At 33.8% G+C, this 10,651-nt stretch overlaps 1 pseudogene; it reads left to right on the forward strand.

Moving 5' to 3' along the window:
* The first annotated feature begins 1,787 nt into the window (after positions 1-1,787).
* On the forward strand, positions 1,788-2,395 carry LOC137935343 (probable polyamine transporter At1g31830; annotated as a pseudogene).
* The last annotated feature ends 8,256 nt before the right edge of the window (positions 2,396-10,651 follow it).

The following is a 10,651-nucleotide window of genomic DNA, read 5'->3' on the forward strand; positions in this document are numbered from 1 at the left end:
AAACCTCCATTCCAGCATGTCGCGTCTTATCTCATTACTTGAAACTATTCTTTGTCTCTGAAGTATCTGGAAAGTGCCAAGCTAAGAAAAGAATTTGTGAAAAAAAAAAATTTCCTCTTTAACACCATTGGCATTAATTTCAAGAATAGACAATTGGGCATTAATTTGGCTTTGTCATCTCTTTAGTTTATTTGATTGAATCCTTTGAATAAATTATTGTTCATAGAAATGAAATCCAAAAACGTTCATTTGTGTCAAACCGGATTTACAGGAGCATTCACAACAGTTAATGTGGTATTGGCTGCTCATTTGATAGGCAATTGTCGTGTCTCTGAAATCAGGGTTCTCGGCCAAAAAGAAGTGATAGATGGGACTAAAATGGTATAATATATAATTATTATGTCTTCCAAAATTTGAGTTATAGAAAATATCGTTTGAGTCTTTGACTTAAGAAAACCTATTTAATGTTTAATATAATTTGATTATATCTAATAATTATTATTTACGACAATAATTACCTGGTAAAAGATTAGATTGATAAAAATAATTAAATATTCATAAAAAAAATTAAATTAAAATAAATGTATCCGACATGACATGTAAACTATAAAAAATTGACTAGTACATCAAATTTCAACCAACTCCAAGTTTATCATGTAAAGAACTGGATAAATATTTTAGACTCGGTATTATTATAGTTATGTGCTTCCAATTATTATTATAATTATCTGTCATTAATATATAATAATTATTACTATTTTATATTAATAAATTATCATATAATATCAATGGCTCAACATTTTTTTATATTTTTTATTTATAATAATTATTATTTTTAATTAAAATAGGCTAAAGACTTAAAACTTGAAACCCTACCATCTTACCAACTATATATGTTCCATGGTATAATGTTAACATCAATTTTTCTTTTTATAATAAAAAATATTTAAATATCACATTTTTTTTGTCATAAAAAGGTTTTCTAATTGATACTCAAATATGATTGAAAAATAAAAGAGAGAAGGAGAAAGAACCCAACTTGGGAACCACCCTCCTAAGAACCCAATTACAAAATTCTCTAAATCTAAGGTAAGTTAATTGGTCATGGTGATTCTTATCCCCCTTATAGGAAGCATCTATGGAAGAACCTTAATGAGCCGTGTTAATTATGCTTAGAAAGTGTTACATAGTAGATTTAGATGTACAAAAATAAGAGATTTGGTCAACCACATTTGAGATTACAAATCTAAGGTCTTATTTAGAAAATTACTTAATATTTAAAATTAAAAAAATCATTAGGATAATTAAAATCTTAATTTATATGTAAGGATAATTAACAATGTTATTTAACATTTAAATTACAAGGCCAATTACAAAATAACTAGATGTAAGAAAGCATAACATCTATGTCATATTTTTCTCACATATCAATCTACAAGTATTGTTTTGGTTCTCTCTTTTCTTACCTTTCATTTCCATGTTTTCTCTGGTTCTCTCTTTTCCATGTTTCTTTCTTAACACTTAAGGCTTGTTTGGAACCCATAAAAAAAAAGGGGGAGAAAGCCATATTTTGGAAACCATAATAAAAAAAAGGGAGACAAAGCTCTATTTTGTTGTTTGGATTGGAGAATCATTGAGACAAAAGAAAATAAGACTTTCGCTTGTTTTAGCTTAGGTGACAGACTATATGCGCTCATTTTTGCTTTTTGTTCCGTCACTGCGCCTGCCTGGTAAGACGGTCAAAACCCTTTACTGTGGGCACTGGAGCAATTAAGCTTCAACAAGAAATGTGGAGTGATGGGTATTTCTCAGGTGTTGCAAAACTGATAACCGGTGTGTGGTTGAGCTGGTGGATCCGGAATGCTTTAGCATTTTCTAATATGGGAATGTTTTTAGCAGAAATGAGTAGTGACTCATACCAGCTTCTTGGTATGGCTGAAAGAGGAATGCTTCCAGAGTTCTTCAGCAAGAGATCTCGCTATGGAACCCCACTGATGGGGATCTTATTCTCTTCTACTGGGGTGATACTGCTTTCTTGGATGAGCTTTCAAGAAATTGTTGCAGCAGAGAACTTCCTTTACTGTTTTGGGATGATCTTGGAGTTTGTGGCATTTATACAACTGTGAATCAAGTATCCCAAGGCTTTGCAACCTTACAAAATACCCCTGGGGACTGTTGGTTCCATTTTGATGTGTATTCCTCCAACCTTATTGATCTGTGTGGTTTTAGCTCTTGCTTCTTTAAAGGTTATGCTCATAATCCTTATTGCAGTGGTTATTGGGCTCTTCTGCAACCATGTTTGCAGTACGTTGACAAAAGGAGGTGGATGAGATTCTCCATTAGCACAGACCTTCCAGATCTTCAACATATGGAAGACGAATATACTGGTTTTTAGCTGTGGACTGAACAACTTATTTTCTGGTCACGGAAGTCTTACCTCCCTTATCTTCTTTCATTAGGATAAATAGTCATGAACTTCAAATGGCCCTATTGGATATTTTTGCCCTCATGCTTCTTTGCCTCCTTTCGTTTCTCTATGAAAGTAACAACATCCACCTTTTGTCATGTGCCTGTTTTTCAATCAAATATGGTGTTTAATCCAAGGTAGTATAAACAAGAAGACTCCATGTCCCGTTATATCCAAAGTCAAACATTAAAAGATAAGTCTTAAAACAATTGAATAACTGAACATAAATGGAAGACTAACAAAAATAAAACACATTTAACTTAAACCCTTATTTGAGAACTCATACTGTGAGACTTATACAAGACTTCACTATATTAATTATGACTTTGTGAGACTTCTTACTATTAGAAATATGAAAAACTCTTCTATATTTGTTCTTTCTCAAGTTGGTAACTCCAATTTGCAATGAAAAGGATTCTTGGTATTCAGTCTTCATTGGCTAAAATTTTTTCATATATGTTAAATCTTCATCATTTATTCTCCTCCTTATTTTAAATATTTTGGTCCCACAAAAATTACAAGAACATATGGAATAAAATACTTATTTCTTGTACTTCTTCTTAGGGGTGGCATTGAGTCGAGCCTTGTTCCAATCTGCATATGTTTGAGCTGGGTTTGATGTAAATACTTCGAACTCCAGCCCAAGCTGAGTCTAGGTTCGAGTTTAAAATTGGAATCGAGCTAGGACACAATAATTTTAACCAAAATCGAGCTAGAGCTTGAGCCATTTTGAGCTCTAACCTACATTTAAAACTTTGAAAAAAATACATGTCAAATAAACTATATATAAAATTATATATAATTTTTTCTTAAAATTGGGTATCATCTCTACATAAAATTGGATACATTTTTCAAGAAGTTATTTGAAATTCTGGCAATTTCCCTGTAAAGTAAAGAACAAGGGGCCCCATAAATCGCCTTTCAACCCGACAACTCATATCACATCCCTTCTGAATCCACCACGTGACCCTCTGACCCAATCAATTCTAAATTTTGTGCTGCTCTCTCTCTCTCTCTCTCTCTCTCTCGTCTTTATTCAAAATTGTTGGAGAGAGAACTGTGATAATCGATTAGTTGTCCAGCCAACCACTCACAATCTTCTTGAACAAGCTCTATTTCTTGGTTTCTACTTCCATCTCCTACCAGCTAAAAAAACTCTCCCTACCCCACACGAATCCCTCACACAGCTTTATAAGTGGGTGATAACTTACGCTGTTTAAAATCTTGTTTGGTGAAAGGATGGTGGAGCAACAAGGGAATATTGACAGAGAGAAGAGTTCTTATAGGATGAAGCAGAGAAATGAGTCCAACAACTGGTTCTGATTCTTGTAGTACAAATATCTCAAGTTGTTCTCGAGGGTTATATGCTATTGTCTGGTAGCATCTTCTTCACTGGCTGTTATTGTCAAAGCACAATAAATGGCGATAAATTAGGGTTTGGGTGTGGAAGCTTGGGAAGCGTCAAATTCGGCGTTCGCTTTTCCTCCGTCGATCCCGGGTCCCAAGTCTCGAGTCTCGAGCCTCGCGCCAACTCCCAAAAATGGCTAAAACTCATTATATGTTGGGTTTAACTAAATGAGCTAGGTCGTGAGTTTGAGAACCAAACCGAACCTCATTCAAATTTGGCTTGTTTACTTAAACGAGTCGGAAATACGATCTTGAATGGAATTCGGGATCCGGTTATTTAAAATCGAACTTATCGGGAATCGAGTTGAACTCAAGATACTCACAAACCGACTTGGTTCGATGCTACCCCTACTTCTTCTTTTATTTCTCCCCTTCAAGCTGAGGATAAAAAGGACATAGAAATCCAGTTTGGACAAAACATATCGTGGGAGAAGAAAATCACTCATAACATTACGAAAAACTCTATATAGTAATCAAAATGGTTATTGTTTGAAGCACACTCGGCTCAATTTTAAAGGCGAAAAAAGGCTCAATTTTAGGGCTTAATATAGAGATTACTCACTTTTTAAGGGTAGCTCAAATACAAATCACCTATTCGGTGAAGAATAAAAGAGTTGACTCAAGCTGGATATTGGGCATACTCTTGGGTGATGTATTTGATTTAATTTTATTTTTTTGTGTAATTTTGGGATTTATGGTTAAGGTTTATGGGATTTATGGTTCAATTTTGTCTTTATAGGGTTAGGGTTAGGGTTTTGTGTATTTAGGGCTTAGTGCTTGGTATTGACAGGTTTTGGATTTAGGGTTTGTAAAAAATATTAGGGTTCTCGATTTTGGGGTGATAGGGTTTAGGGTTTAGGGTTAGGGACTTTTAGGGGTTTGAAGATCTATGGTTTAGGGTTTAGGTTCTGGAATTAGGGTTAAGGATTTAGGGTTAGGGATTAGAGTTTGGGGTGTTTAGTCCAGTTCAAACAAGGTTGAGTTGCCTACACCGGCGTCCATTAGCCAACGAAACCCGACCCCCATCACTGACGAGGTACAGTTTGTAGTGACTGTGAAGTCTATTGGGGCACTACCAACGGTTTTCGATGAATATGGACTTTATGTGTGTGTGTGTGTGTGTGTTTCCATTGTTTAGTGTATCTACAATGGAAATAGTTTGATTAATTTTTGAATGTTTTAGAACGTTAATGAAAATTTTTCAAGTGCTATGGAATGATTTGGCCATGTGGTGAAGAGATTTGGAGGTTATAAATATCCACCACATGGTATTTTCTTTGGTATGGTTTTTGTTTCCATGACGGTTAATGGTTGTCTGAAAAAAAAATCCATGAGGACCATCTCGGATTTAGATTATAAATGGTTGTAAGAAGACAATCAATTGCTCGATCTTATTACATTATGACCTTTTAAGAAGACAACAAAATGCTCGATCTTTTGGTCTAGCTGGTTAATATAGGGAACAAGATGCCCAATAGGGTTTTGAAGCAAGAGGTATATATGGATTGTGTCAATAAGTTCAACGAAGACGTAGTCAGTAAAATAATTGTTGAGCAACTCAAGAATCAAACAAGATCATGGAAGAAAATATACCAAATGGTAACTAGTTGTCTCAACACCAGGAGGTTTGGCTAGGATGCAACCACACAACGAGTTACTGCAAGTCATTCTGTATGGCAAGACTATTTAAAGGTCAGTAAATCATGATGTACTATAAAATATTTTGTATGTTTTTCGCATTACTAGAACTCTATTCCAAGTCATTTAAAGGATGTTTTATTCTTGTAGGAGTATAGAGATGCTTAAAAGTATATACAATAAGGCTACCTCCTTTATGACAAATTGGCTTTGGTAGTGGGAAACTCAATAACCATGGGGACAACTAGTATAACTCCTGTACATCTAGGCGATGAACTCCTCCATGATTCGGATCCTATCCCGATGGACGATCCTGAGGATGTCGATGTAGTTAGGAAAACTCCATCATAATTCATTAGTGATAATAAGTCGACAACTTAGCAATCTCGCAGAAGTAACGTGTCGTCTTCAAGTCGTCGTAGAAAGAGAAGCGAATTACCTACTGATGACAGTAGTAAATTCATTGATGCAGTTAACTGTATCGCTCAGGCATTGAATAAGCCATCTTCTTTTATTAATAAAATAATTCTTTATTTATTCATTATATTTATTTTTAATTATTGTATTATATTATTGGTTTAATAGTGGTAATTAAGATATTTTTAAATCAAACACTTCATCAATTATTTTGGTTTATCTGATCCGTTTTTTATTTAATAAAATCATTGGTTTTAAATTTAAAAGAAACATTTTATTAACTAATAATACGTACAAATATATAGTGGATTAAAGTTATGATTAGATCAATTTTTTTTAATCTTTCCTTTTTATCTTAAAGTAAATCATATCTTATTAATAAATTAATAATTGAACTTAGTACATTTGTTTATTTTATTTATAATATTTATTTTTTATAATTAATCATGTGTGTATTTCATTGGTTCACGTAATTACTGTATTAATGTACAATAAAATATAATCATTAAATTATATAATATATAATTTAATTAATTAGTATATTAATATATTTTAATTATACATTAAATTACTTATTCGTCTAGTAATAATGCATGTTTTACCTAATTTGGGGTTTAAGGATTATGTTTTAATTAAGTATACTGTTAGGGTTTAGGGATTCTCTTGTTTTTTATATTTTTCTCATGTCGGGGCACTAACACTGGAAACTATTTTCCAATACACACGAAGTCGTCAACACTAACACCAAGTTCGAAGATGAAGTTCATGTAGATGAATGAAATGTATATTAATCTGGAAATGAAGATGAACTTCAAACTTTCATTCCCCCACTTACATACTTTTTAATGAATGAATTGTACATCTTCTTATATGACTAACTTCCCAAATTAAATGATGGGATTGTTCCAAAGTGGCGCTATGAATATATCTACCAATTGCTTATTTATTGGTATGTATGTAATTTAAATAAGTCCTCATTGAATCTTCTCGTGAGTAAGGTGATAATTGAATTCAATTTGCTTAGCACATTCATAAAAAACTAGATTACATACATTTTGAAGAGCCCACTGATTGTAAAAAGAGAAAAGTTGGTTTATTATGTGGAACTTGAGGTCAAGAGATAGATATGTAAGCAACATAAATTTACAACTTGTGTCCTTTTGCTAATGATCTTGAAACTATTGTTTTCTTTTTTAAGTTTTAAAAAATTAATGCCGGCTCAAGTATTGTGCGAAAACCAAAAATAGATATCAAAATCAAAAGATAAATGGAAGAAGAAAATAAATCAAAAGATTGTTGGAGGAGAAAGAGTGTAAGAGAGGAAGAAGGAGAACTCAAGGAGAAGAGAATAGTGGGAGAAGGAAAAGAAAGTAATTGCACGCCACAACAACTCCCTTGAGACATGAGACTTCACCTTATATTCCTCTTGTGGAGTCTTTGAACTAAAAATAATCCACAAGAGATGAGGTGTGGAATAATTTCACACCCCTACTAAAGGAGGTGCACCAATGTTCTTACTTTCTAAGCAGCGCCAACTAGTTGCAATTATATCTTTTGCCCCTCTCTCATTTATTACTAAAAAACTACATGAATTACATGAGAGGAAAATAGTAATGAAGTATAAAGTAGGAAAAATAAAATAAAAGTATATGCCTTCAACATTCCCTCTTAAGCTGAGATGTAAATGTTGCTAAGTATTAGCTTGTTTGCAATATCTTTGAACTATTCACTCGGAATGGTGAAGATTTTTGCAACCTGAAGCTTGGAGGAAATGTGAAACATGCAAATCTCTCCTAAAAAAAGCCTCTCACATGCAACATGCCTTTCAAGTACTTTAAAATCTTGGGCACTACAACCGTATGTAGTACTTGAGGGGCATGCAAGAGTTAACTGACAATATTAATTAAAATGAGTAATATCAGGTCTAATCAATGAAAAACTTAGACATTTGCCGATCAATCTTTAATACCTAGAATTCAATTGGTCTCCTTTTGTAAGACATAACATATGTCCTACTTCAAGAGGAGTAGAACACTACTTGCAAGCAAGTATAATATATTCCTTGACCAAATTTGACACATACGTTTTTGTAGACAAATAAAAATTTCAGATTTTTTTTGACATACGTCAATTATGAGAAAGTATTTGAAAATCTCCTAGTTCTTAGTTTCAAATTATTTGGCTTATGTTGCCTTCATTCAACAATAACCTTCTAATTAGTACTTGTAATGACCGTATCAACAACATAGACAAACATGACTATCAAAGTAGTATGATTACACCAACCAAGCAAAGAATGATCAACATTACTTTAGTAAGAACCTTATTGAATCATAAGCATTGCTAACCTCTCAACGCATGTGTTGATGAGCAGGTATGGAAAAGTCTAACTTGATTCTCATAACAAGAAGTCTAACAGAGCCAAAATTAATATGTTGGAGTCAAAGAGTCTCATAGGAAGAAAGAGTCATAGAAGAGGTGCTTTTTACATATGTTTGAGTTATGTTAGTCTTTGATTTATGTTTAATTACTTAATTATATTAAACCTTTTCTTTACTTGTTAGACTTTGGTTATAACTGGGACATGGATAATTTAATTGTAATATGATTCTACTTATTTTTTTTTTGTAAATTGAGGTTGATCGTACTCAATTATTATCAAGTCAATGAAGTGTTCTCTTTTCCAAAAATTCAACATGGTATTATAGTAGGTTTTCTGTCTTTAGTTTAGTTTAGTTTAGTTTTGTCTTTATTGTTGTTTTCTTTTCTATTGCTTTATTGCCCTTTTGAGTCCTTGACTCCCTCCCAATAATTGAAAACTATGCTATGGAGGTTGTTGTGTTAGTACTTCATATCCCAAGTTCAAAGAGTTCTACCGCCCCCTGTTATGTGGATGAGCATTACTGCCCATCTATGTATCCATACAAGCTTCTTAGCTCTGGGCTAACATATGCTTTACATGGGTGAACTGGTCAAGAGATGGAGCACACCTAGACACCTTTCGGAGTGAAAATATTATATAGGAATGCCTTAAGAAAGTTCTTCAACATAGGAGTTGTTTGTACAGTAACCAGCCATCTTCTATTTGTTATTTTTTTCTCCAAAGTTCACTCCTAGTGCATTGGAGGCTCTAGTAAACCTTGCACCCAACTACCTGGACTTCTACCAGAGACAACAAAAGCAGTCATGAGAGATTTTCTGTTGCTGGTTGTTGAATTTAAGACTCCATGCTTGAAACCTCGAGCAAAATGAGAGAGAGAGAGAGAGAGCTCAGGTAGAGAGAAGATAAGAAAAAATGGAGACGAGAGACTTTAGGCTAGGAGAGTTTCTTCTAGGAATTTGAGAAGAGGAGAGCTAGATTGAAGGCTTCAACCAACACCATATTTAGGAAAACTCTTCAATCAATTAGTATCTCTACTTACATCAATCATGATTAGCTAAATGACATCAATCAAAGGATGATCAATTAATTACATTAATCAAGGAAGATTTCCAAATCTTCCACCTCATGTGATGACTCGTCATTCCACCTCGTGTGGGCATGGAGGGTCTGGTCCCACCTTCTAACACTTAAGGGTGAGAAAACATCGTAGATGTCCAGCTTGTTGTAAATGGTGGAAATGATTTTATGAATGATTGGTTTGGTGAGAGTGTCTACAACTTGCCCTTATGTGGAGATATGTTTGAGAGATAATATGTCAGGTTGGAATTTCTCTCGTATCAAGTGGCAATCCACCTCAACGTGTTTTGTTCTTTCATGGAATACCAGATTTGAGGTGTTATGAATTGCCGCTTGATTATCACAATGTAGATCCATAGGAACTTCTTTATGAAATCTCAATTCAGTGAGAAGAGACTTGATCCATAGAAGCTCACTAACTGTGTGTGTCATGGCCCAATATTCTGCTCTTGTGTTGAAGAAAAGATATAGAAAGCTCTTACAAGACTCTCATATTAAGAAGTATCATAGAGCTAGAATTAATATGATGGAGTTTTACAGGAGTCTCACAGAAGGTCTCATAGAAGAGTCTCAATTAAAGGTGTTTTAGTTATGTAAGTCTTTTATTTATGTTGAGTTATTTAATTATGCTAGGACTTATCTTTAAGTGTTGGAGTTTGGGTGTAATTGGGACAAGGGTAGTTTAATTGTAATTGGACTCTACTACTATCCTCTATTTTAAATAGGGGTTCATGTACTCAGATTACATCAAGTCAATGATTTTTTCCTCTTTTCCATAAATTCAACATTCTGCACTGGACCTTGCAACTACATTATGCTTCTTGCTTCTCCATGTAACCTAGTTCCCTCCAACCATTGTACAATATCCCCAAGTAGATATTCTATCATCTGTGGATGCGGCCTTGTCAGCATCTAATAACCTTTCTATGTTCAAGTGACCATGGTTTTTATAGAGAAACCCTCTTCCTAGAGCTCCTTTCAAGTATCACAATATTTTTTTTCAGAGCTTGTCAATGAGTAAGTTATGGTTTGTGCATGTCCACTTATTGCATATGCTAAACATCAAAAGGAATATTCTTGCGTTTATTATGTCTAAGTAGTTTAGTTATAATAGTTCAAGTTGTAAGAAAACAGTTTTTCAAACTAGTGTTACAAAACTTGAATTGAACGGGTCTCTTGGCCCCTAGCAATGGAGAAGCATGCACTCCAACAAGAGTTTCTTAAAGCAATCAATAGCTAGGCAATGATCGTATGTGTAGACA

The sequence above is a fragment of the Aristolochia californica genome, unplaced genomic scaffold (genome assembly GCF_029961685.1).
Source record: "Aristolochia californica isolate CCGP_79_NKW_82.1479 unplaced genomic scaffold, dmAriCali1.0.hap1 SCAF_6, whole genome shotgun sequence".
Taxonomy (NCBI): domain Eukaryota; kingdom Viridiplantae; phylum Streptophyta; class Magnoliopsida; order Piperales; family Aristolochiaceae; genus Aristolochia; species Aristolochia californica.